Below are 25971 nucleotides of genomic sequence, written 5' to 3'. Positions count from 1 at the left end.
TTTAAGTAAAACCATCTAAGGGAAATTACCACATCCCATGTCCCTCAGAGTGTACGGTGGATTCATACAGCTTGTTATAGGTTAGAAATCCGAGGAGGGAAATTTTTCTTCCCCCTGCCCCCACTGTAGGAAAGACAGAGTTTGAATGGAAAGGGGGGGCGATTAGCTTTACAAAAGAACCTAGCTGGCCGGACCGCATTCCTAACAGATGGCCCGTCAGAGGCTGGGGGGAGAGGGGAGGAGTTTTGGGGGAGGGGTTTGCTGGCTCTTCTCAGAAGGGAGAGGTCAGTTTTTGCAGAGCTCTCGCTCTGGGACGGAGACGGGGGTCTTGCGTGCCTGCTTTTGGAGAGAAGGCCTGGAGGCCAGTCTTTCTGGTTTCTTGCCCTGGTCAGCTCTGACTGCTGGCCTCGACTTGCAGGCAGGCTGTTTTTGTCTCCAGCCTGGACCTGCTGCGTTTTCATCGGAGAGTTTTTGTGCTCACTGGGAGAAGAAAGGAGGAGCCTTGAAACAGCGTCATCTGAGGACAACAGTGAGTTCCGTGGGGGTGGACTGTTTTCCTTTCCCCCTTCTTCCATTGGGGGAAGGGTCCTCATTCTCTTTTTGGCTTCTCCCTCGACCCGAGACACCCCCAGACCCCCCTCCCACGCGGTGACCGCCAGAGCCCAACAGCGCCCCCTGCAGGCCAACACAGAGCACTGCAGGCTCTGCACCTCCAGCGATCCAACAGCGCCCCCTGCCGGCCGTGATTAGAACTGCGCTAAAGACAGAGAAGTGTTCAGACCTTTTCTTTTGTTTGAAGGGGACTTCTGGGTACAGGACTGTTGTCTAGGTTTTTTGTGTGTTCTGTTACTGTTCTTGCCAACATACATATATCTTTTAATAAAGAGTTGTTATTTCTTCTGTTTTTTCCACACTTCCTCGATTAAAGCCCCTTAATTTTGAATTTACAATTGCTGAGAGAGAGGAGTTTGGTTTGTCTCATAACTCATCCTCTTTAGCAAACATTCCAGTCTCTTCAAACTGAGACACAGCTTCATGCTGCAGTGCTTTTAGTGAACCTGTGGTTACTTTGTCCTTCCATGATGATATGGATTTCTGTGAGAACCTCTTTATGGACTTTCAAAAACCCCATCCGTAATGAGGAGGTAGAAATACCAGCCTCTGACCTGACCTGCATGCATATACTCCCAAAAGGACAGTATAAATAACATGTTTTATTTCTTCATATCTAGAAACTTTCCCGGAGTCTACTGAGTGAGGGAGTTAAATTCTAGGCTATGCATTTTTTTTTTCTACATCCTGCAGTTCTCTGTACTCTTTTCCTTTTTTCTTCTTGTGAATCAGGATCACTTTTTTGTAGGATCATTTTTTCGTAATATCATTTTCTGCCTGACTCAGCAGTTGTCTGTATGATAAATCTGAGGGACAGAGGAGGGGACAGCTTTTTATCTGGCAAAAATTTAATGAGGTATGTGTTTCTTTCAACTCTCAGTGGGAATAAAACTTTCTTTGTAAAAACCTCTGAGAAATTTATCCAACTGAGAGTTGTCAGATTTATGTGAGCTTTTTTCACTGGCTTAAAAAAGAAAAAAACCATGCCTAACAGTCAGGTGTACAATGTAGATGTGCAATACACCCTAGAGGACTACAAAGCTAATGAATAGTTATCTATAATGCAAAGTATCTCATCCATGATATAAAATAATCCTAATTTTTTAATGCTTTCAGAAATTCACATGTAAGGGAGATCAGCAAAATCAAAGCATCCATAATAGAAAACAGAAAAACACTTTGTTTAGATCTCTCTTTTTCTTCCTTTATGATAAATAGATGGGAGTAATTACTTCTTTTATATAACTATTTATGATGTTTCCAACTGTAGAAGGATTAGAAGTACTTAACTTGAATGTAAGATTGCAGTTTCCTCATCAAGGTTCAGTCCTAAAATATTGTTTGGATGGTTTTGAAGTTTATCAGGTAAAAAGGAAGAAAGAAATAGGGGATTGAATCTTTAAAACTAAATTAACAAGATGTCTTGGGGGGAATAACTGATTAATGAAAGTCAATAACATCATGTCAAATAATCATTTATTGAAGCTACAGATGTCCAGCTGTCAGATGGGTCACCACGTAATTACTTACCCACTTCTGAAGACCTTTGCTTTTGTTGTTGTTTTACTCATTTGAAGTGAGGGGATCATGCTGTCATTTTTATCACTGATACCTGTATTCCAGTTTGGAGTGTGCCTAGGAATCATAAAAGAAATAAATCCTTGCAGTTTATCAAGAACCTGAAACTCTCACTTCTGATAATCTGCCAGTCATCTGCAACTAGGGAGATGTCCATATGAAAGGCAATTATTTTTAAAGGGCTTGGGAAAGAGAATAAATTCCTATCTCTTGTCCAGCTGGTGTGTGAAGGCACCAAATAACTTTGAAGATACTTACATTGTTTGAAATCAGTTTATGACTCTTCTGTGTGCTTTGAAGAAGAGTGCCCAAACCAAATGGGTAAGCTGTTACGTAAACCATCTTATCAACTGTGTATTGCATAGTTACATTTCACTACCATCCATATCTAGGCCTTAGTACTTATATCCATTCCCTTATTTTCATAGCCTCTCTTTCCAACACAAACTTATGCACTCACATTTTCCACCTTTTATGCAGTGTAGCAGTGCTAACACTGACTCTTAACAGTCAAAGGGTCCTGTCTATTCTCTGGATTTACAATTCAAAATGCCACTTTTTAGGACTCTGATTTGCCATATCATTACAATGTGTATACCTGTTTACTTCTCTACTGAGGTGTTACCCATGGTGGCCTTACATAAACATGTATACTGGGGCAAGGTTCAGAAGAACCAGATTGTGAGGAAGGAATGTGAAGAAATTATGGTTTCTTGGGGAAAGTATTTGTGTGTTTGCAAGCTGTTTGGGTGTTAGAATTGGTACGTCAGGATGATCAGTTGTGTAACTAAAATAGTCCTAATGCTTGCTGAATTGGGACCCTTGAAGTGGTTCACTGATGTCACTTCAGTAAGGGGTAGTGCTTTATCCCTTGTTAGCCCTGATTATTTTCTGAATGTAGAAATACAGATTTCTCCCCATCCCTGTACTTGTCAGCTTCATCATCACCACAAGGCAGAAAATGGTCTTTTTGTTTTTAAGAAGATCCAAAACCAAACCTTCAATGTCACTGACACACAGTCAACTTGCAGAATTGGACCAGAGCGAACAACTTTTCTATGTCCCTGAATGCCTTGGAGTCAATTGTTCTGTGAAATAGGATCCGGATGCTTTGTCTGCGTGAAAACTGAGGAACTACATATACCTGCTGTGGGCATTTCTCTGCTCAGTGCATATTTACCTTACTTCTCAGCTGCAGGGGAAAAAGGTCTTGGTGAAAAGATGCAGGTGCAAAGATATTCCACCTGCCTCTGCACAATCCAGCTCCATGGAGAGATACCAGCTAGGGCAGGCTGGGGCTGTCGTCTGGCGACGGCGGTGTTGTTCCCTGTAAGGTAGCTGGAGTTTGCTGGCAGGGCTCTGCAGCTCATGCTGAGCTCTGCTGTGGTGGTAGTGTGGTTACTGATCCCCAAGTTAGCATAAGTGTGCCCACAGAGGGCATTGGTTGCACTTTTGGGGTATAGTCAAACTGCTCAGACATTTGTGAAAGTGTGTGTCTTTGCATATATGCGAGAGCAATTTTCTGCAGCAAATCACAGGTGGACTAATAATGAAAGTTGCCAGCACCTCAGGATGCAGTCAAACTTTTCTGAATTTTTCTCAGAGGTATGCTCACCATCTCTGTTCAGAGATTTATTAATGAATAAAGAGACTTGGAATGTTTTGGCTTCTACAGTACAGATGTAGTCATGAAACTTGAAATAACAAAATAATTGTATCCCTAATTTTGTTTGCCTGGAGTATTTTTGTTTTTACTCTGAGAGAAAAAATATATGTAGCTGAAGAGTAGCACAGTATAAAGTATATATAAAAGTATCTTTTTCTTTCAGAATAGTTGGTCTGTGTGTAATTTTGCATATCCCTGGATATTTTGGAAGTTCATTAAGGAATTTATTATCTGCTTGAGGGAATTAAATAGGACTATTTCAGCCTAAGTTGTTGTTATTTTTTCTCAGATAGTTGGGTCTTCAATGAATTGTCCCCTCCCTCCTAGTCCTCAAAAAGCACAGTACTTCAGGATAACTCTCAAGACACAAATTAAAATGCTTTTTTCACAGTGGTACTGCCATCTAGCCTATGAATTGCAGCTTGTGTCTTTCTGTTGCTTCTATACTCCACTACAGACTCTGCTCTGTAAGCAGGGTAGCCCTAACCAGACTATGCTGTACACTGTAGCAAGGTATCCCTGTGTTTTGCTCCTGTGCTGTTTTTGACTGGGATAGAGTCAATCTTCTTCATGGCTGATATGGGGCTTTGTTTTAGAATTGTGCTGGGAACAATGTTGATAATATAGAGATCTTTTAGTTTCTGCTGAGCAGCACTTGCACAGCATCGAGGCCCTTTTTGCTCCTCACCCCACCAGAGAGGAGTCTGGGAGTGCTCAAGGAGCTGGGCAGGGACACAGCCAGGACAGCCAAACCCAGCTGAACTCAAGGAACGTTCCATACATACGGAATCATGCTCAGCATATAAAGCTGGGGGAAAAATAAGGAAGAGGGGACCGTTCAGACTGATACCATATGTTTTCTCAAGCTATTTCACTGTTGGGCATGATGGAGCCTGGCTTTCCTGGGGTTAGCATCTGCCTGCCCATGGGAAGTGGTGAATGAATTCCTTGTCGTGCTTTCCCTATTAAACTGTCTTAATTTCAATCCATGAATTGTCTCACTTTTACCCTTCCAATTCTCTCTGCCATCCCACCAGGGGAAGTGAACAAGCGGCTGCGAGGCGCTTAGTTGCTGGCTGGAGTTAAACCATAATAGCTCCCTTCCTGTCTTTAGGTAGTCAGGGCTACAGAGCAAGGCTGACAGACAAGTGCAAGTGCAAAACGGGTTGTGACATGGTGAGTTCTTTGGAAATGTTCTACTTTCCTTGGAGGGGGGAAAAATATTGCCCAGTCAAACATAGTGTTGGTGATGACTGTGACTGCAGTGCAGTGGGAAATTTGTCCACCAGAATGCCTAAATTTTCACTTTCTTGCTGTATTATTTCTAAATTTTGGTTCTGTATTTTGCTTGCCATGTCAATTTTTTTAAGTAGGCATAATGGATTTTTTGTAATTTAATAGGAATTACAAGGAAAGATATACTAGCAGAATTTAAGCTTCTCTGATTAGTAATTTGAATTACATGAGGCCAGGGAAAGTTTGTGGGTCTATTTTTTTTCTGAAGTATAAAATATTTAAATTGAGAACTTCAAAAAATGAGCAGATTTCAGATGATCTGGAAAATGGGAAAACAATAACAAGCCCAGTAAAGCTACATAATCAGAGGACAGTGTTTGTTGTCTTAAGGTAGAACTATACAGATGCACAGGGGTTATTTTTAAGCACTTAAACCAGAATGCCTACAACAGATTTACGTGTTTCAGATTTTACGAGATATGTTCACATATTGTTCATTCTGATGACTCCTGTTCCAATTAACATCATCTTTTTTGTTTTAATGAACAATCTATTACTCTAGAGTTCTCTCTAGCAAGACACAGAACATAAGATGTGGTTTGTTGAGTGATCCTTGCAAACTCAGACCTTTCCCAGTAGTATCAGACGTTATTTGATTTACCTTCAGCTATGCATGCCTCTGAAGTTTTAATGGAAATCTGCCAGAAACTGTTGACAAGGTAAAGAACTGCATTTTTTCAACATCTCGCATCTCCCTGCTTTATTTATAGTTAGATCTTCATGTTTGGGCTGAGAGAGTCTATCTAAAGTTTATGGTATGTGATTTGACAACAAAAATCTACAACTCAGTATCCCAAAGCTTTAAACATTAAATCCCAAAGCTTTTAACATTAAATATAATGTTGAAATCACCCCAGGATACTGCCAGAAAGCAATAAAATGGCTTGGTTTTCCAAACTCAGGTGTTATCATGGTGCTCTGATTGCTCTGCAGCAATGGTGGGTTATGACCTTACCAGTAACTAATGAGGGATGCATTCACAAACAAAAGCATGCAAATGTGTTTTTGGAAAAAAAGGTTTTGGAAAGCACTAATTCAAATCAAACACTCTTGACAGTGGAAAGTCTTCCTTATGTCCATCTCGTAGCTGTCTAAAATTGCACCAAAAAGAATAGTATTTTTGGCACTGAGGCTTTTATCACCAAGGTTTTGACCTACAATTTTCAAAATATATAATATCAAAATTCACCTAATTTTCACAAACATGTCTGTGATGCCTGAAAATTATTTGTGAAACTTTCTGTTCTAGGAGATATTTTATTGGTTTTATAACTTACTGGCGCAACTTTGTAGTTCTTCTGAGAAAGAATTTATGGAGCTGTAGACCTTAGCTGGGTAAACATTCCTAATTTTTCTTTTCTGATACTGACCAATGCAAATGTAGGCCAGAGGATAGACAGGACAGAAGAAGAGACTGAATTAATTTTCAAATGAATTTAATGATATTTTTATGGCACCATAAATACTAACAATAATCATCGTTACTAGAAACCTTATAAATCAGATTAGGAGAAAAGTGAAAAAGAGCCCTGTGAATTTGAAGAATTTGGTTTTGCAAACTACAGAGAGAAACACCCTTACATTGTATCCAAAGACCTCTTTCACTTAAAAAACGTCACATATAAGATATTAGAAAATATTTTAAAATCTTTGCTTTGGTCTTGCCCTTGAAGTGTGGGGTAGAAATATCTTTATTATGCATTATTACCATTTTATAGGGAATCGATCTTCCTTGTTAGATGCTGCAGCCTTTCTTTCAGGGAAAAATTGTACTGAAGTATCCTGACAGATATTTTCTCTCCCTCTTGCCTTTTCAGAAGCATAGCAAAGGTTTTGGGGCCAAACAGAAGGAGAAATAAGAAGCCATTTTTGTGTTTTCCTAGTGCAGAGATGCCTTGGAGGCAGAAGGGATCCTTCGGGTAAACTGGCCAGCTCTGGCCACCTCTGTAAATTGTGATAGTCTCTCTGGAAACTGGCTGCAGCTTGATGAAAGCCATAAAAGATTTCATGGTGCCGAATGCTGTGGCCCTTTTTTTCACACCACTGCTTGTAGCAGCATCTGTGGAAGACAGCTTATAAGTCATCTTCCAAAGCACCTGGGAAAGGGAAAATTTTCCACTTTAACCTAAGGCTTTGGGACTATCTTTACATCACTTGAGCTTGCTTAATTATTTTCAAGTAGTTTTGTGTCAACCTTATAAATAACTTCTGTAGCAATTATTTGGAAAAGTTATTCATTAACAGAGCCGTATTTTCAGTTGCGTTCAGCTCCTCACAGTAAACACAAAATGTCTTTGTTTATGGCTAAGTTTGCTGCCCATGGTTTCTTAGCTTTTTTTCTGTTTTGGGCCAATCTCAGAATAAGAAGAGATCAAACCTTTTGTGTTTGATGATGGGATGTAGAGGGACTAAATTGCTTTGTGGATAGGGATAAGAGATACCTCTTATTCTAGCAGTTTCAATATTGATCTCATAAGTTGGTTTATATTACACTGTCACTTGTGTTTAAAATATAAAAATAAAAAAACTTTATTCAATCATTAAGGACCTGACTTTGCTTTTTGAATAACACATGTGACAGACCAGGATACAGGTTACGGCACCTTCATCTCTAGTCCAGTGTACAAGGTTTTAAATTAACAGTGCCAGGTTTTCTTCATCTTTGTTTTGTACTTTCTAGGATGGATTTCTTTTGGAAGAGATAGTAATAAACTACTGACTTTGCATAGGTCTTGTTTCTAAATTTTGTATCTTGTTTAAGATTATCTTAATAATTATCTTCTTGAAGTAGGAGGTGTGAGACCAGCAAGAATGTTCCATCAAGAAATATTGTGATAAATAAACATTTATGGGACACAAAAACCTTGTTTGTCTTAGAATTTGTATCTTAAAATAAATCTGATCCATTTATATGTTTCAAAATAGAATTAACTAGGCTGTTACCTGAAGTATAGAAAAGTAGCATGGTTTTAGGGGATTCAGAATCTCCTTAAGCCAAGATGTTAAAAAAAACCCTAAATATACTTGTATTTATAATTTCTAAGTGTACCATAACTGTGCTACATTATCCTGGATTACTATTTTCCATGTAGTAGTTTGCCTCAAAACACAGACATCCAATCCTATTTTGTAATAAATTAATGGGGTCTATGACCTCATCAGATCATTGCATTTCATATTTTCTTTCACTGAATGTTCGCGGAAAAAATATCTCTGAGTATACATAAGATACAAAGGAAGAAACTTCCCTTCTTCCTGCTTTCCTCATGAAAATATGGAACTTGTATCTGAAGTGGCAGTGTGGGTGCAGTATCAGTTCCAGTGATTTTGCTGATGTTCTCCCACCATTAAGGCAGAGAATAAGTGCACATCCCCATTCTTTCTAGCCTTAGTGGCATGAGATTGGGTCCCCTTAGGGTAGTAATGCTTTGGTGCAGGGCAGGAGGCAGTGCTGTCACTGGTACCATTACCCACAGGGAGCCAGCTCCCATCTGACAGATCATGTTCAAGTACGTGTGGATGTGGATGGATTGCTTCCAGGGCTAGATCTGGGGTGGAAGAACTGTGGGGTGGGTCTTGCAGTCTGAGGTCTGGGGAAATAAATCTCCCTGGGAACCAGCTGGTTCCATGCACATCCATGGCAGGTGTGTCTGTGCTATACTTGTTTTCAGAAGTCCGGGAGATAGCGGTGGTCCTGAGCAGCCCATGCTCATCTCGGCTGCCTGATTGGACCCAGTCTTGTTCCTCAAGAGCTACTTAAAAACACAGGCATCCTGCTTTCTAGCTTTGCTGTTCCTTGATAATTTTTTCATTCATGGAATGACTTATACTGTGGGTACATGGGACATATCAGTTCCTATGCAAAACCAGGCTGGACCCTTTTGTTAGGTCAGTAGATGTAGAACAGCTAAAAAAAAAAAGAAAAAACAAGTCTCCTATTTCATACAAGGGTGTCCTGCTAAAAAGTCCAAGCAGAATCCATAAGACTTCAGGCAAGGAAACATTTGTATGAGGGAACAGAGCTAAAAACTGAATCAGTACTATTAAAAAGGAAAAAAAAAAGGCTTCAGATGAATGGTTTTAGCAGACTGATGAAGAATAAGTATAATGATTTAAGAACCGGAAAGTAACAGGCAGTTTAGGCAAATGCCTCTTTTTTTAGACTATCTTATGTTTTAGAGCTCGAAACTTCCCTGGTTGACAGCCCAGAGAAATACTGATGGGCCCAGAAGGGAAACTCTGCCTGTCTTAACTGCGACAAAATCTTTGAAAGGAGACACAGGAATAATGTCAGCATTTTCAGAAAGGAGAACAACACTCGAGAGTCCTGAAAATGCTTCAGAGCAGCTTCCCAGTGGGGCTTTGTGAGGAGTTTAAAGAGGCCGTGTGAATTCACAGAAGGGAACTAGGTTGCCCTTTGTCCTTTCTGTCAGATAGAGAGTTACCTTTCTCCCAATGAGCAAATAAATTGCTTTAGGAGGTGAATAACTAATTTCAGGGGAGAGAGCAGCATTCACTGATGGATCTCAGTTCCTGCAAGAAGCAAACACTTCCTCCAAAAAGCTGAAGACCCTTTTAGACACAGAGTCCAGACATATGGCTGTTGGCATTTTGGGCTCTTGTATAACTGCCAGAAAACCCAAGATCTGATTGCATAGATGAAGCTTGAAAATAATCTTATAACCTCCTATGAACAATCATTGACCTTTGAAGTAATTCTCCTCATTCATGGCACAAGCAGAGGGCTCTGAAAGCATGGCCAAAATCCAGCCCTTGTTAATGCTTCAGAGGCAAGTGAGAGTCCTTTCTTTCTAATAGGTAATGGAAGTAAAATATGTCACTGTGGAAAATGGAGATCCTAGAATGACATTGCCAAGCTTTGACACTTCTTGCAGATGAATCTCATGTGGAAAGACAGCTGATCATGATATCAGTACCACACCTAGGAATTTAGGCTTTGGAATCAGCCATGTATTTTACATGTGAAATGGAAAAGCTGTTCACTTTCAAGTTCTTTAATGTTCGAACCCATCGCTGCCTGACATGCAAAGTCAAAATGTGTGTGACCAATGGCTGAATGATGTATTATTGTGTCTTGTGGTATCATGAATGATAACTGCCTGATACCCTACAGCCTTAAAAATTATGATAATAACATTTTCATTGGGTGCTGTAACTATTTTTTCAAGGAAAGAAAGGATTGTGGGGAGAAAGCATGGAGGGCAGGGCATTTTCAGCAAAAGCAAAATCATTTTTGCACATGTCTGTGTACTTTATAAAGATAACATGAACATTTAAATTCCTGTTGTGGACTTACAGTGTTTGATCAAGGAATGTATATTGGTTACCTGCAGTAATGTATTTACATGGCAGCTGTCAGCAAGGACATGAACCTCAGCACACACCAAAATTTAATTTTGAGGGAAAGACTTCTGTTCTACCTTTATCTTTATTCATTTCCATTTCTTTTAAGAAGCATTTTAGCATGTTCTGTTAAAATGAGTCTTATTGATTTTCTTTTTACTTTTTTTTTTTAATATTCTATTATGAATTCAAATACATACAGGCATCTACAGGCTCTTTTCATAACCAGATTGAGGCATACCATGCTTGATGAACCTGTAAATAAATACTTTTACTTTCATCGCTGTTTTAACCAGGGAATAACTATTAAATAGGGGAAGAAAACAGAACACAGTTTTCCTTCAGTTGTGCTGGGTTGTCTGAAAGATAGAGACGGAAAAATGTGTTTGAAACCTTTTTGTGTAAAACTAAATAAATTGAAAAAATCTTTTCTGAAAATTTTTGGTATGAGACTGTTCAAGGAAAGGAGAAAATTTACATTCACATGCATCTTAAATGAAGGTAGATTTTATGATAAAGCTGTTGAAGCAAGAATATTTTACCCTCTTGTAATACTTCAACTTTGTGAAGGAAGCTAATGTATATAAAATTTGGTAACAGTTGAGAACTTTTCCAGATTGTTTGAGATAGAAGTCAAAATAACTGATAGCTACTATTATATGTCAGCAATACAGTTGCTGGGTGTGCAACCACACACAACTGCACAAAGTCTTTCAGTTGTGCATTTCTCCCCCCCCATATTCTAGGAGAAATAATACATTATAGAAGACTCTTATTGCTCAGATTTCATTTAAGTTTTTGCAAATTCAGGGCTTAAAGTGTCTATAGTCTGGCATGCTAAACGTACATTTTCCTGGACTTTTTAAAAGATTAAAAAGAAAGTTTTTTTTTCTGGAGTAACTGGAAAAGCCAACCAGAAAATTACTGCATATGTTAGCAGTGCCTGTGGAAGCAACAGTTCACACATGTATGTGTAGTAAGCTGATATCCTTTTGAAGTGTTTGGTATGTCTAGTATCTACAGAGTTGCAGATTTCTATTTCTCAGTAAAAATTCTGATATCTAATGCATTTTCTTTTCCAGATGCTTTCTTGTCCGCTGTCAATTTATACCTCCAAGTGGTAGAAAGTGGCCTTTATCAGTGGTTAGGACAAGAAGACTCTTTCTTTCCTCCTAAATTTGATATACTTAACTGTCTGCTTTTGTTTCTACCTTCATTATTTTTTTCCATTTGAATTGAAATGTACACTATTGTTTAAACATACTTGCTTACAAATACTTTTTGATTTCTTTTAAAACCATGACTACTTCAGTTACCAGTACCACTTCTCCAGAGAGAAGTAGTTAAAATAAAATAAAATAAAATAAAAAAAATCTTCTGAAGCAGTTCTTATACAGCTGACAATTTCACGTGTTATTTGGATATTCCGAAAGTTCAAAACAACAAAATTCAGTAATTTCTGGAGTCCAAGGAGTCCATATATAACACTCAGAAAAACAACCTTTAAATAACGTGGACAAAATCCAAATCACTATGACAGTTCTGACTTTGCAGAAGTGTGAAGCAGAAAGGAGTGCAGATAGATCTACTGAAAAAGCCTTTCAAAGGTAATGCGGAATATGTGTAAAAGAAAACTGACCCAAAATTTAAAACATAACCTGCTTTGACTTTTTTTTTTCCTGATATCTATTTTTTCGTCAGCTGGTAACAAATTTTTACCTGGTTTGTTCTGTCTCCCGAGCCAGTTTTAAATTTGCCCCTGCCCTACCTTTCCATTTCCAACCAAGTGCTTCCTCTCTCTTTTGATTGGACCTAATTTTCTACTTGAAAATAAGCCAGGTGAGACAGAGTTCAGATGCCTGTTTATTTAAAATGCTGAAACACACAGGGTGTCATCACTTCATGCATCAGGCACTGCTTATGAACAGTGAGTGGGGTCTTGTAGAGCTAGTCCCAAGTAACATACTCAAGATACTGCACTCAGCATGGTGATTTCTCCTTAATGCAATGCTCACCCTTCCTTCTCCTGCAGTGAAGTGGAAAAAGGATGAGGATAACACTTGGTACTTGTTAAAAAAAACCAAAACAAAACAAAAACATGTCGCCATAATTTTTGCAGAGGAAAGCTTGTAAATGTGGAAGAGTAAATCCCAGAGACTTGAAAACAGGAAGGCAAATGAAAGTACTCAGTTTTAGAAATACGCTATTTTATTTAACAGCTTTGAAGATGTATATATGCTCTCACAGTTTAGCAGAAAGCATCTCTTCCATCAGTGGTATCATTCCTGTTCCTGCAATGAGCACCGGTGTTCAAGGCAAAGTGCACAGTTGCTCACCTTGGCTAAGCACCTGAGGAGGGCACAGTGAGAAACTCTGCCAGTTACTTTAGTTAGGGTAGCACAGCAGTTGGAGATGAGGTGGGTATGTTTGAGTAGTTTGGGGGATCTGGAAGCTGTGCTGGGAATAAAAGTGGTGCTATGTCCTGTGCTGACAGCATGTTCCTTTTCCCTGTGGCCTCACAGTCAGACCCAGACTTCTTTGTAGTGACCAAGAGAAACAGTGGTTGGGATAACTGTGTGGGCTGCCTATTCAATGCACATTTTCCCTCCTGCCCTTGGATGTTTCCTTTAGTTGGCTTCTGCTTGGATTCTGTTTAACAAGATGGCTTGTCTATAGGAAAGTATTTGCTAAATCTAAATGCAAGTTAATATTGTCATTTATGTGGGATTTTCTTGCTGTGAAAACCAGTTTTACAAAACTATGAGATAGTGGTCATATTTTTCATTACCTGATAGTTTTCTATTCAACACATTACAAACACTTGTATTAAGGTCAGTTTGAAGATTTTATATAAAAAATGGCATATAAAAGTGGGTTGTTTGATAAACAATGGTGAAACATTTCCTCAAGATCAAAGAAAGTCATGCAGTTATTCTTTTAAAATAACTGCATAATTATAATTACATGTTGATTTTTAATTTATTCTACAGTTCCAAAACAGCATCTAAACTGAAGAGAAGTCCAGGTCCCTTGCTTTTCTATAGTCATTGGCTCTAGTTAAGGGATTGTTTAGGAACCGATATGCAATATTGAAGCTAATTGACCTGAGAAGGTGTTTGCAGTAATTTTATTGGTAACACTGAAAAAATTAATCATAGTTTTAAACCAACTTCCCCCAATTTGGTAAATTGTTCTAAGTTGTTAAAATAACGATAGTGGTGGATTTCAGAAGACATTTATTTGAGTCATCAAGCACAGGGAGAGGCATCCTGCTGTACATGTGCCTCCAAGTGCAGTAATTTTAAAGCTGTATAAATGCTGATCAGGGAGGACTACAGACTGAGGTAGTTCAGAAGATGTGAAGCCTTACACCTGAAGTCCCTTTTAAGGTCTCAACTACTAGCCATGTAATGACTCTGAAAACATTAGAAAGATCATAGTTTCAGATTGTTAAAATTCAGTGTACTAATTTGGAGTAAAGCTAAGCTGCAAGCGTGAAAAGTCAGCTGAGACCAACTCAAAGTCAATGCTTTACAGGCAGCCAAGAGCAAAAGAAAAGAGGGGTGAGTGTAGTAGGAAGTTGTGTGCTGCCCTGTGCTGATGAGAGCCTTTCTGACTGGGAGTTGCTGTACTGGAGGTTCCCTGATTAAAAAGGCTGGGAGGTGTGAGTGTGGGACCTGTGGACTAAAGAGAAAAGAAGAAAATCCTGTGTGGAGACTGTGCTTGAAGAGAGAAGGGAGGCAGAGGGCTTTATGCCACATTTAAAAATGAGAATTCTGTTACTTTGAAAGTTGTATCCAACAAGGTTTCTCAAAACAAAAAGAAATGCTGTCCCTATTAAGTCAAGAAGGAGTTTTATGGATGACTTTGGGGCTAAAATTTCTGTGGCAGGAATTATTATAATTATATGCTGAGTGCCAGTGTATTAAATTGCTGATTAAAAGCTGGGCTAGTTTTCAAATGATGGAACAGAGAGCACAAATGTTATTCTTTGAAGGTGGAGAAAGAAGAGAGGTTTGTGTAGGTGTTTAACGGCATAATGGTGTGTTTGCTAATAAGAGTCTTGCTAATTTTAGTGCCATTACAGCAAGTGCTGCAGTATCCACATAGGAGTAAGAATAATGCAAAGAATAGTGCCTCCCAATGTCAGCTACTTTGCTCTGAATCTCATGAGTATTTTGGATAGACATGATATTTGGAAGCATCTGCCAACAAGAAATACCCTAAGAAACAAAATTCATAAACACTATGTATGATTTTTAAGTAATTATTTTTTTCCTTTTTGTTCCTCCCTCACCTCCTTGTATAGACAGTACCTTTCTTTCCCCTTTCATCTTTGTGAGTTGACCACTTCCATTACTTTCTTATTTCTGCTGAGGCTGGTAAGCTGGTTTGATGCATTCAGCAGTCAAAAGTGCAGTTCTGTGTGCATTTTTGTTGGCTGACTAAGCAAAATGAAAGAGGCTGACTGTGAAAGTGAAAAGGTGATTTACACTGGTGTCATAGTGCTGTGCAGTAATAACACACAGGGACTGTTGGACACACATTATATTGTACAATTATATAATTATAAACAATATAATTGGAGGCAGTTGAGCTTGAATGCAGCAGGTTGTTATTTAGCAATCATCTCTTTCAAGGCTCATTAAACGCAGATTTATACACAAAATAAAAGGTCTGCTCTATAAAGGCTAACTATATAGTGGCATTTATTCCCCAAAATGTAATACATAGATCTAAAGCTGTCAACGTCTGTAATGGATTTAGTCAGTGATTGTGAATGAAGTGTTTCAGAAGGTATGAGAATCTCAAACCCTTTGCCTTTACTTACAGTATTATTTCTGAGACTTTCTTTGTATGTCTGTTTTGGAAGGCTAAAGAGCCTACACATACACCTGTGATCTTAGATTTTGAAACCTGACAAGCAGAGACACTACAGATGGTAAAGTGTTCTGAAAGGTAACAAAGATCTCTTAAAAATAGTCCATATTTTGGTCTTATTTTAGCCCTTTAAAGTTTTATAATTCTGAAATTATGAATGAGTTTATGGGGAAGAAAATTGAGAAGCTAAAATATTTTGTTGCTGCTGTCCCGAGGCATTTAGTTTTATTACCTGATATAAAATAAGTTTGTATTAAAACAAAACAAAAGGATAAGAATCTTATGAGCAAAGAAGAAAAGCCACAGAACTAAGAACCTTCTATGATGTGGAGATCTACAACACATATAGTGGTCCAATCTCAAACTTTTAACAGTTGGCAGAAGTTTGGAACAGAAATCTATATTCAAATATATATATATATATATACAGAAATTTATGCGCTTAAGTTTTTTTTTGTTTTTTTGAACATCTAGAACTCCACCTGACTTTTAAAGCAAGTTGTTAAAGAACAGTATAAATAAGGAACATTCTTGAAGAAGAGCCTCCATATTCTGAGTATGGTTCTGTGAGAGTACAGCTTGACACCATGAAGTATTTGGCCCACATGTGCTCAAGACACTTTTGTATTTGTTATTTTACACATGAATTTTTAAATGCTCCATTTTAATGCTGCTCCTGGCATGTCATTAGCACCAGTCTCATTTTGTAATTCTGTGAGGTGTGCTTAATTTTCATTCCTTCTTTAAGTGATTCACAGGAGCCTGATAGATGCAAGGCTCCTATGGATTCCATCATTCCTCTGCACGGTTGCTCTGGCATGGTACAGGTGCTGCATCACTGTTTCCAGCACGTGGTACCTGGCTATCAGCCTCTTAATAAGTTACTGCATTTTGCATCACTAGCTTTCACTTTGCTACATCTGAAATTTTTCTGCACAATAATTGCATAAATTCACTTATTATACTGGAAAATATTAATATAGTATGAGTAATTGTAGCTAAATATTTTGAATGTATGTAAATCATGTCTTTAGCAACTGTATCTTAGTTTTAGCTTTTGGTAGTTGTGATGCAGAGCTGTGTTTCAGAGCTGTTTTCCTTCCCCCACTTCTGCCTTGTTTGCTCATTTATCTAAATGTGTTAACTCACAATGTTTCTCAGAGTCACATTAGTGAATTAACAAGGTCCATCTTCTTGTAACACCATTTTAAAACTATTTAGTCTTTTTAAAGTTTAGAGATAAAGCATTCCAAAATGCCAGCCATGAAATTCAATCTTTCTGGTGAGGCTGATTTTGTCTGCTTTTTATTCAAAAAAAAAAAGAAAAAAAAAGAAGTGAGTATTTTAGGAACAGAGGGAGCATAGAGCAGTCTTCACTGGCTCCACTGTAAAATGGTCTTACAACATTATGACAGTGGTTTGATAGAGAGGTTTGGGAGGGGGGAGGGGGTTGTATCCCTTATGCGAATCTACACAATCTAACTAGACAATCTCTTACATTTGGGTAGTTGGTTTGGTTTGTGGGCTTGGGTTTTCTTTTCCAGAAGTCCATAGATAATGAACTTCAGCTGGAAACAGCCTTGGAAAAGCTTACGCTGCTCATGTTCATTCAGTATCTTCTGAGTGCACAAGGAGTGCATAACTCAGATCCCCAAACTTTCAGCTCCTCAATTACATTTAAAAAGAAAACCCTGAGTTATGTTAATCAACACTCCGTTTTTTGTTTCTATTTAAAGTTCTCTCCGTTCAGATAAATTCCCAGTGGTCTCCTGGTGCACTGGATGAAAGAATTAATCCTTATCTAGTGCTTACAGCATTTCATGGCTAGAACACAGATCAATGTGAAAATTTGTCCTGGTTGATCGCTATAGTAGGGTGTGCAGCCTTGTATGGAGTTAGAACCTAAATCAAGAGCTCATCTTTCCACATGTGTTTTGGGTTTTTTGTTTCAATTTTGAGTTACTGTCTCCTTATGCTTCATGGCTATGACACAGGAATTGCTAAATTACGGGGTTTTATGACCCTATGTGGTGGCATAAAAGAGAGGCAGTGTCATGGGATTTCTCTTAAAATTCATGTTAGCAACATCTCCCCAAGGTGCCCAGTCCCTTGAGAGCCACAGACGGGGTGATCTCCACCACAGGAGTCCCACATTGTCTTTGCTTTGCGTGACTTTGCTGTCTGTCTGTCCTTTCCATGAAGGGTAGCAGTTTATTCTCTAGGAAATCTAGTTTTGCTCCGCTTATTCCATCATGACTTGCCTATTGGGAAGCTCTGCACAGGGCCAGAGCGGTGGCTGACCAAGCCTGTGTCTTTAGAGGCTCTGTGATATCTGAACTGTTGCTGTTAATGTCTTGTCTCAGACATTAGGGAATAATAACTTAAAGTTGAGGGTCTTTAAATTGCCATTTGAGGGAGAACAAAATAACATATATGCTGTAAATGTAAAACAACCTTAAGAGGAATATAGAATAACACTGCATGCCAAATAGTTCGTATCACTCACTGAGTAATCGACTCTTTTTGAAGCTTTAACTCTTTTAAGAAATTGTATGTTGGTTTGAATGACTTGCATGTTTTCCTACTCTGACAGTTTAGTTCAAAGATAAAATGTTCTCTATTGTAAACAACCATATTGCAGAAAAACAGTAAAGAGCACATCTAATAGGATTCACTCAAGGACCTTTTCCCTCATTAGTATTGCACAACTGTGTGTTGTGCACCGTAAGGTGATGGTCTTTTGAAAGAAAGAAGCAAAGAGAAGGTTGAGTCATGAACTCCATCTTGATCTAAAAAAGGAAATGGTACTTCATTTCTCTATATGAGGAAACACAATATTGGAAATTAAAAGAAGAAAGGTGTTGTGTATTAAACTTACTGTGTGAATTTTCAAGGTAATTTTTTTTATCTAGATAAACATACGTATCTATGCTTCAATAGGTTGCTAATATATTTCCGTTATACTGAGGTTGATACATAAACCTTCCTCTAATCAAAAATACAAGTAAAGGCACTATAGGTTGAAAATATGATGAGTAATATTCTTAAAGATATTATGGATCTGAAAGTTTTAAAGAAAAAATCTTTTCCCTTCAAACTTTAGCAAATAGATTATAAAGATTAGGTAAATATGTGAGTGTTTATCCTGCCACTCGCCTTTTAAATGTTTTGAGATCCTCATAGGAAGAGCTGTGAAAGCCCTTTTCAGTCATGGCTGCTCAAATGCCTGGACCACCCACTAAAGTCCACAGAAATTGTGCACCTTCAGAGGAATGTAGAGAGAGACCCTTCTGAGAACAGCAGGGGACTAAAGGAGCTAGTTTCATTTCCTACTCCCAATAGTTTCAAAGACAGAGGTTTGATTGCTTCCAAGGACCTAATGCAAATACTACTTCAAAGGTATTCAAGCCACAGGAAATGTAAATCAAAGGAAAGTATAGTTCACAAGGTTGGGGGTTGTCTCAGTTTAAGGAGATTGGAGTGTTTTGTTAAGGAGGATGAGTTATGAGGTAGACCAACCTCCTCTCCCTCAGCAATTGTAAATCCAAAATTAAGAGGCTCCAATCGAGGAAGTATGGATAAAAGGAAGAAATAACAACCCTTTATTAAAGGATATATGCACATAGGCAAGAACAGCAAAAGAACACAAAAACAACTAAACAATAACCCTGTACCCAAAAAGTCCACTTCAAAAAAGGAAACAGTTTGATACTTCTCTGATCTCTAGTGCAATTCTAATCACTGTCAGCAGGAGCGCTGTTGGGTCACTGGAGGTGCAGAGCCTGCAGGGCTCGGTGTTGGTCGGCGGGGGGGCTATAGTTCTCTGGTTGCCATCTGGGGGCCCCAGACCACAGGGGAAGCCAAAAAATGGAGATTTCCCCACACACACCCCAAGGAGGGGAAGGGGAAAAAGGGGGAAAGAAGGGCAGTTTCTTTCCCACTAAACTCATGCTGTCTGCGGCTGGCTGTAGACAGGACTCCCCCTTTGTTCATCAGTGAGCACAAACTCTACGATGAAATCTGAGCAGATTCGGGCTGGATACAGGGCAGCACACAGGCAAGCCAAGGCCAGAGAGCAGCCAGATGACCAGGTCAAAAGAAAAACGCCTCAAAGCTTTTCCAATACACATACACACCTTGCCTCCATCAAGGCAGAAAGTGAAGTGCCCTGCATTTGCAAGGAGAGGAAAAAAACTCCTCCACCCTCTCTCAGCCCCTATCAGGCTGGAATGTAGTTCTGCCAGCCAGCTCCTTTGTGTAGGTAATCACCCAAGGCAGAAAACTGTCCTCTCCATTCAACATCCCTCCCCCACATGCAGCAGGGGAAAGAAAATTCCTGTTTGTTTTTTTTAGAACAAGTAAACCCATGACAAGGGTGGAGGATCAGCTTTGAGTTGTTTGTTTGAAAGCAGTGGATACATTTAATCTGAGCTGCAGAGCACTGTCCAGTTGGCTTGAAGCTAATCTCTTTTATTATTGAAATGTTCCCTAGGAATATTTTGTAATAGCAAACAAGTGATGCAAATCAGCACAAAGGGCTGTGTAACTCTTCTCTCATATGGAAGGTGTAAGTGTGTGACAAGGCAATTTGCTGGCAGGCAATATTAGAAACTTGATGGTCTGCATCTCTTTCCTCTTTATGCCATGCAAGCATGTGTGACAGTGTTATTCCAGAGGAAGTTTCCTGATACAAAGCAGATTGCTGGTTTTTTTCCTTGCATCATGTAACAGTGCTAGTTTTTACTTTCTTGTTTGTACTTGGCTATGTGTAAATGTGGCTCACCACAAAACAAAACATGGAAATAATCCCCTCTCTCAACTCTATCAAATAACTGAATTTTTTTTTCTTTTTTTCTCCCTCTTATATCCTAAAATATTGATGGATACAATTGTAGCCCAAGGCAAGTAAAAGGGACATGCAGGATATCTTTTGCCATTCAGGCACTGCTACAGCTTCTAATCAAGTTAGTGGAAGTTCTGCCACTCAATTGAGTAGAAATGGGATTCAGCCTTTGCTTACTGATCTCATTCTGATGCAGTGGAGTTTCCTGCATTCATGTGACTAAGGGAAAAATAGGAAGGCCCACGTAAATAGATATTGCGTAAAAAAATCAGTATGAGGTGTCATAGATTAAATGGTCCTGACTTGGCGTATTTTTTCTTAGCCTAGTCTGAAACAAGATTTCTTGTGTGCTTAAGTGGAGTCAGTGAAACAATTTAAGTCAGTAATGGTGAATTCATGTTTTGTGCTTCACTTGGGAGGCAACTAATATAGCACACTTACAGTTCTGTACACCAGAAGATTGTGTACTGTGTCATCTCAAACTCAAAGTTAGCTAATAAAAATTAATGTTATATTACTGTCATACTAGTAGAGACTTTAAGCTTGACTTCTTTTCTTTTCAATAATATTAGCATTAGGAATATATTTTACATATATTAATGAATATTGGGCACCTCTGATATCTGCCTACTTTCTAGTGAATGTAGGCTACTAAAGAGTCTTGTTTGCCTTGCTTTACAGATCAAGAAATTCCAACAAAACTGTTCAAGATCTCAGTTAGGTTGTGTGAGTATAAGAAAACTAAAAACTTGACAGCTACGATTTTCAGAGAGATGCTTTTATAAAAATGCAATTGATATAATGGTACTTTTGGCATAAAAGAGTCCCCTCATTTCCCCGACAGTCCTTACTATTTCTTTCCATTTCCTTTCTTTTCCTCCCTTCTTTTGACTTTACTCTGAGAGAGGTAAAATATATAGAAAGGAGAAAAGATGAAAAGCAGAAGTAAGGGAAGAATAGCATGTTTTGTTTTCTGGTCTTTGCAGATTTGTTCAAAGGGCACCATAAGAATTTGTGTGTACCAATTTTTAACAATCAGTAGCCTTCAGGGGTTTTTGTACATCTCTCTGAGATACTTCCCAAAACTAAATGCTGTATCCCGGTGAACATTGTATAAATATTAAAATGACATAGGGTACTGACTGGTAAATCTAAGTTATCTGTAAGTATTTGAATTGCAACAGAAGATGGAAACAAATTTTGGGACTCTAAGTTGTCTCTAGTGCTGAAGTGCTTTTGGCTCTTCGTCACAAAAGTTGGTGACCTGTTAGCCTGTTCTAAAGAGTGCAAGACTTCATCATGAGTGAAAATGTGTTGCTTCATATTCAACAGGTCAAGTTTTCTTCAGATTGAGGCAGAACTGTGGCTCGTGAACATCTGATGTGATAGGTAAGTTGAATGTGACACATCTTTTTACATTATCACCACACGAAAAATATTGATCTTGATTATGCTAGTGTAAGTGACTTCAGAGAATCTGGTGTAACTGAGGCATAGCCCACGTGTTCATAAAACAATAGATAAGTGTTTGGGTATATTAGTGGTAAACATTGCTAAATAACTTAGTGGCACTGTTTTCTTTTCAGCTATTTAGTCAGATGGGCAGTGTTGTAAAAAAGGTATCCTAGCATGTCATTAGTGCATAAAAGAGAGACTAAGGTAAGGGTAGAGTTTTATATTGTGGTTTTTTGCTGAATTTTATTATTTGTGGCAACTGTTCAATACCTAGGGCATACATCTATAGACTGGTTTAGTCTTATAATCCTGAAACAGTGGTGTGACCAAGCAGGAGTTTTGCTTACACTGAAATATGTGAGGCTGCTCCAGTTCCAGAGAAATGGTGAAGAAAATGTGAAAAGATTTCAGTTAAGCTAATGTGAGGCTCTAGAAACCCCTTGTCACAGGGACATCCGCCATGGAAATGATTCCTAGAAGGGTTTTGGCAGTCAGAAGCAGGTAGACAAATGGGAGTGTTCTGCACTGCTTGTGTCAATAAAACAGATGCCTTGTGGAAAAGTGTATTTAATGGTACAGAGTTGATCCGACAAATAAATACAAAATTTCTTTTGAAGTAGAAATTTCTAAGTATGTGAAAAAAAAAAAAAAAAAGGAAACGACATAAAGATATTAGTTTCCCATCTCTGGAATCCAGTTTAGGAGACTCCTTAATGATGTAATTTTTCAAGTTGCAGGGTAACTTTTTCTGAAGTAATCAAGCCAAGATATATATGCTAGTAGGATTTTGAGTCCTATTTACAATATATGTTGTTGTCTACATTCACTTTTTTATGGTTAGGATTTAAAAATGAAGGTAGGAAAAACCGTCAGTGCTTTCTCTACTAGTCTGAACATAATGATAAATTTCTAGAACGTCAATGTTGATACTTCAGAGTTTTCTTTTTACGAAGCTATGTAGGAAAGAGTTTAACTCCTTTCAGTCTGTTTTAATTCCATTACTTCTTTCAAGGTATCAGATATGTTTCGGTTTTTTAACTTGCATTTTTCGTTCATTTTGATACAAAGGCAAGGGTAGTCTGGTAGCACCGGACTAACACTGGGATGATGAAGTGACAGTAAATGTAATGACAGGGAAGGTAAAACATATGATAATATTTTTAGGACCAGAAGAGTTTACCATCCAGACCTATGTATCACACATAGATTAAGCAGTTTCTAAAACATCAGTACTTTGTGATTTATATTTCATAAACTAATCCTTTCCTAGATAAAATGAAACATTAGTTTGTGTGTGTGTAATACCTTGCAATTAATTATACAGGCAGACACTTAATGGAGTCTGATCATGAATGCCTCAAATGGGAGGTGCATTCATATTGCACGAGTGCTTGAGAGAAATTGGTGTTGCATGTGTATCTTATGTAAATGTGATTGGTAACACTGGATCAAATGAATATCTTTTTCCATTGCTGTGTAGCCTTTCATTATGGATTGGATAAATCCATTCTTACTTGTGGGAAGAAGAAAAAGGAAAAATGGTGCTGCAGAAATTTGTGGATATTTCCTTCCTTGCAGAAAGGGAAGGACTCATCTCAGAGGAGAACACTCCATGAGCTCACATTTTCAGTAGAGATTTTCTTCTCTGTGTGTGTGCTTGTGTTTGTGAGTATCTCTTCTGTAGCATAAAAGATCAAGGTATTTTATAAATAGATCTTCCCTTAAAAGAGGCTGCGCAAAGAGGATCAATTTTTCCCTAAATGTGTCAGGAGCAAGTGTCCAGTGTTTTGGAAGGTCTGATCCTGAGGAAACGGAGTATAGATAGGCTGAAACTGGAAACACAAGACAGAGAATACAGTCTGTAATACACACACAATGCTCTCAAGCCTTGAACACACTTAAAATTTTTTGAGGTAGCATAATCACTGTTTTAAAAGCGCACCAGGAATATAGATGTCAGCCAGTGGATTTGATGTGTATATAGCTCATTATGTGGGGAGAGGGATAGAGAGACTTTTATTGTTGCAGAAGGAACAGCAATTTGCTGAAAAGGGGAAGCAGGCACACAGGTAACTGTTTCAGGAAAGGAAATTCCAGCAAGTTGGAAATATGGGGCTGAGAGAGAAATGAAGAGCACAAAAGTGAGAGCTCAGTAGCAGATATTATAATGGAGGAGCTACAGTGAGAAGCTGATGGGGGTGAGAAAGTGAACAAACACAATGAAAAACATCCTTCATTATCCCTGGCTCGGTGGATTGGGTTCTGTTGTTGCTAGTGCTTAATTACCTGTTGTGATGGTAGCTCCCCATCTTGATTCATTCTGCTTTAATTACCAGTTGTATGGCTTGAACAGAGCACAAGGACAAAGGGAATGAAGCCGAATCTGTAATGGCCAGGTTCAGACAGGTCCTCTAGGGATGGCAGAAGAGAATAGAATCTGCTGAAGGTATTTGTGAGAAGTTGCTTCTCTGTTAAGGAATAATGCTGACAACTGGTGTGTTGAGAAAATTAAGGAGTATCATCCACATGTAGTTCAAATGTATGGGAGAGGTAAATTTTGCAGTGAACATGCACTATATGTGTAAGAACTCAGAGCAAACTCACCTTTAAAAATTAGTCATATTACTTTGCTTTTAAATTGATTATTAGAATTATTTATTACAGTGACATCATTATTTATGGTTCAGCAGCCATACATTGGATAGTGTTCCACACAGAGATAAATTGGGAATTGAAAAAAAGTAAGATCAACTTTCAGTGGAGACAGAGCTGAAAATGAGACTATTTCTGTTCTGGCAGTGTTGTTTCTATTAGAGGGCATTGCAATGTGCAGAGGCTCAGAAAGATGTCAGTAAAAATAACAACTTGACATTATATGTGTAGTAAATACTGGAGACTGTTCTATTATTTTTGTTTTATGTGTGGGTTGTTTGGTTTTTAGTTAATGCTAATCTGCTTTATATCTCATTATTTTTCTCCTTTGGTTTCATGGCAGTGTAGCAGTCTATGTTAGTGCCTATTTCTTTATCCAGTCTCATAAGGTCACCATTTGACAATGGTAACTTAGTTCACACAAATATTTCCATAAGTTAATATCTCTTTTCATTTAATATGGGCAGACAGGAAAATTTGGGACCACTTACTTTCAACAAATTGTACTAATAATTAAGTCCTTTGAGACTAAGGTGCAAAATTCATAGTCTATTAGATTGGATACCTAATCAGAGTTCATGACAATAATATAATTATTTGTGATTAAAAAACCAAACAAAAAACCCCAAACAAAAACAGACAAAAGAAACCAAAAAAATCATTCCTGGTGAGGACTTGGCCGGTTTAAGAAAAGCAAAAGCCCTTCTTCTCTATCTCAAAAAACCTCCAAAGCTAGAATTGGTGCCAGTGTACTCACTCCTGCAAGTATCAAGGTACATAGGTCTTAAAAAGCTGTATTGTAGTAAACACTGGACTGAATGCTTTAAAAAATGTGGGGGTGAACGGGGAGTGGAAGTGGTCGCTGAATAACTCAGGTGACTTTAAGCAACTATTTGAGAAAGTATTTGATTTTTATGATGAATGTTGACTAACTCTTGGATGTAACTGAGGAATCCTAGCCACATGAATGAGCCACGCAGTGCTGACTAGGTTGTACAAGCAGGAAACTTACCAGTGGACTTGGCTAAGGTTGGGAGCCACAGGGTCAGCGTAGTATGCGGAGCAGCATACTGAGCTAGCTGATCATCAGCCAGGAGGTAGCCCTTGCTGTTCTTTCTATTTTGTGGCATTAAACATGGAATTTGGAGCAAGGCCACGGTTAGATTTTAATAAACAGGGTTAGATTTTAATAAACTGTATTTCCTACAAGGAGGGCACTTACTGCAGTTTAGTCTATCTTCATGTTGTCTAGGAGGACATATTTGGTTGAGCCTTTTTTCCGTCCCTCCATTCAGGTCTACGTGTGTGGCAATGCTTATACTATACTGAATTAGCAAGAGATCTTTTATAAAATTTTGTTGTCTGCTCTAGCAGTAATTTTAAAGTAAAGAAATAACAGGATATCTTGTAAATTATTGTATGTCCTAATAAATTCATCACAGTGTGAGAGAAATCTTCCTGAATAGTGGAGATAATGTGATTCACCTTTTCTCAGTCCACACCTTGCTACTGTGGTTGTTCTGAAGATCCTTTGAGTTTGGCTGGTGGCTCATGCCATGGCTCAGCAAACCATAAGGCTCACATTCTTGAGACCTTAATAAGACTTAAAGATATGCTGAAATGC

The 25971-nt window shown here is 38.4% G+C and overlaps 1 protein-coding gene across 19 annotated transcripts in view; it reads left to right on the top strand.

Moving 5' to 3' along the window:
* Positions 1-25971, top strand: part of LOC135416490 (poly(rC)-binding protein 3-like) — a 503073-nt gene that overhangs the window by 172449 nt on the left and 304653 nt on the right. For 18 of the 19 annotated variants that reach the window (XM_064659821.1, XM_064659812.1, XM_064659844.1 and 15 more), the window contains exon 3: positions 21573-21629. The exons of the other annotated variant lie outside the window; for it this stretch is intronic. The gene's annotated coding sequence lies outside the window, so the exon portion shown is untranslated. The remainder of the gene's footprint in view (positions 1-21572; positions 21630-25971) is intronic. 19 annotated transcript variants of the gene reach the window in all.

This window comes from Pseudopipra pipra, chromosome 1 (genome assembly GCF_036250125.1).
Source record: "Pseudopipra pipra isolate bDixPip1 chromosome 1, bDixPip1.hap1, whole genome shotgun sequence".
Taxonomy (NCBI): domain Eukaryota; kingdom Metazoa; phylum Chordata; class Aves; order Passeriformes; family Pipridae; genus Pseudopipra; species Pseudopipra pipra.
This window is presented reverse-complemented; position numbering and strand designations above follow the sequence as displayed.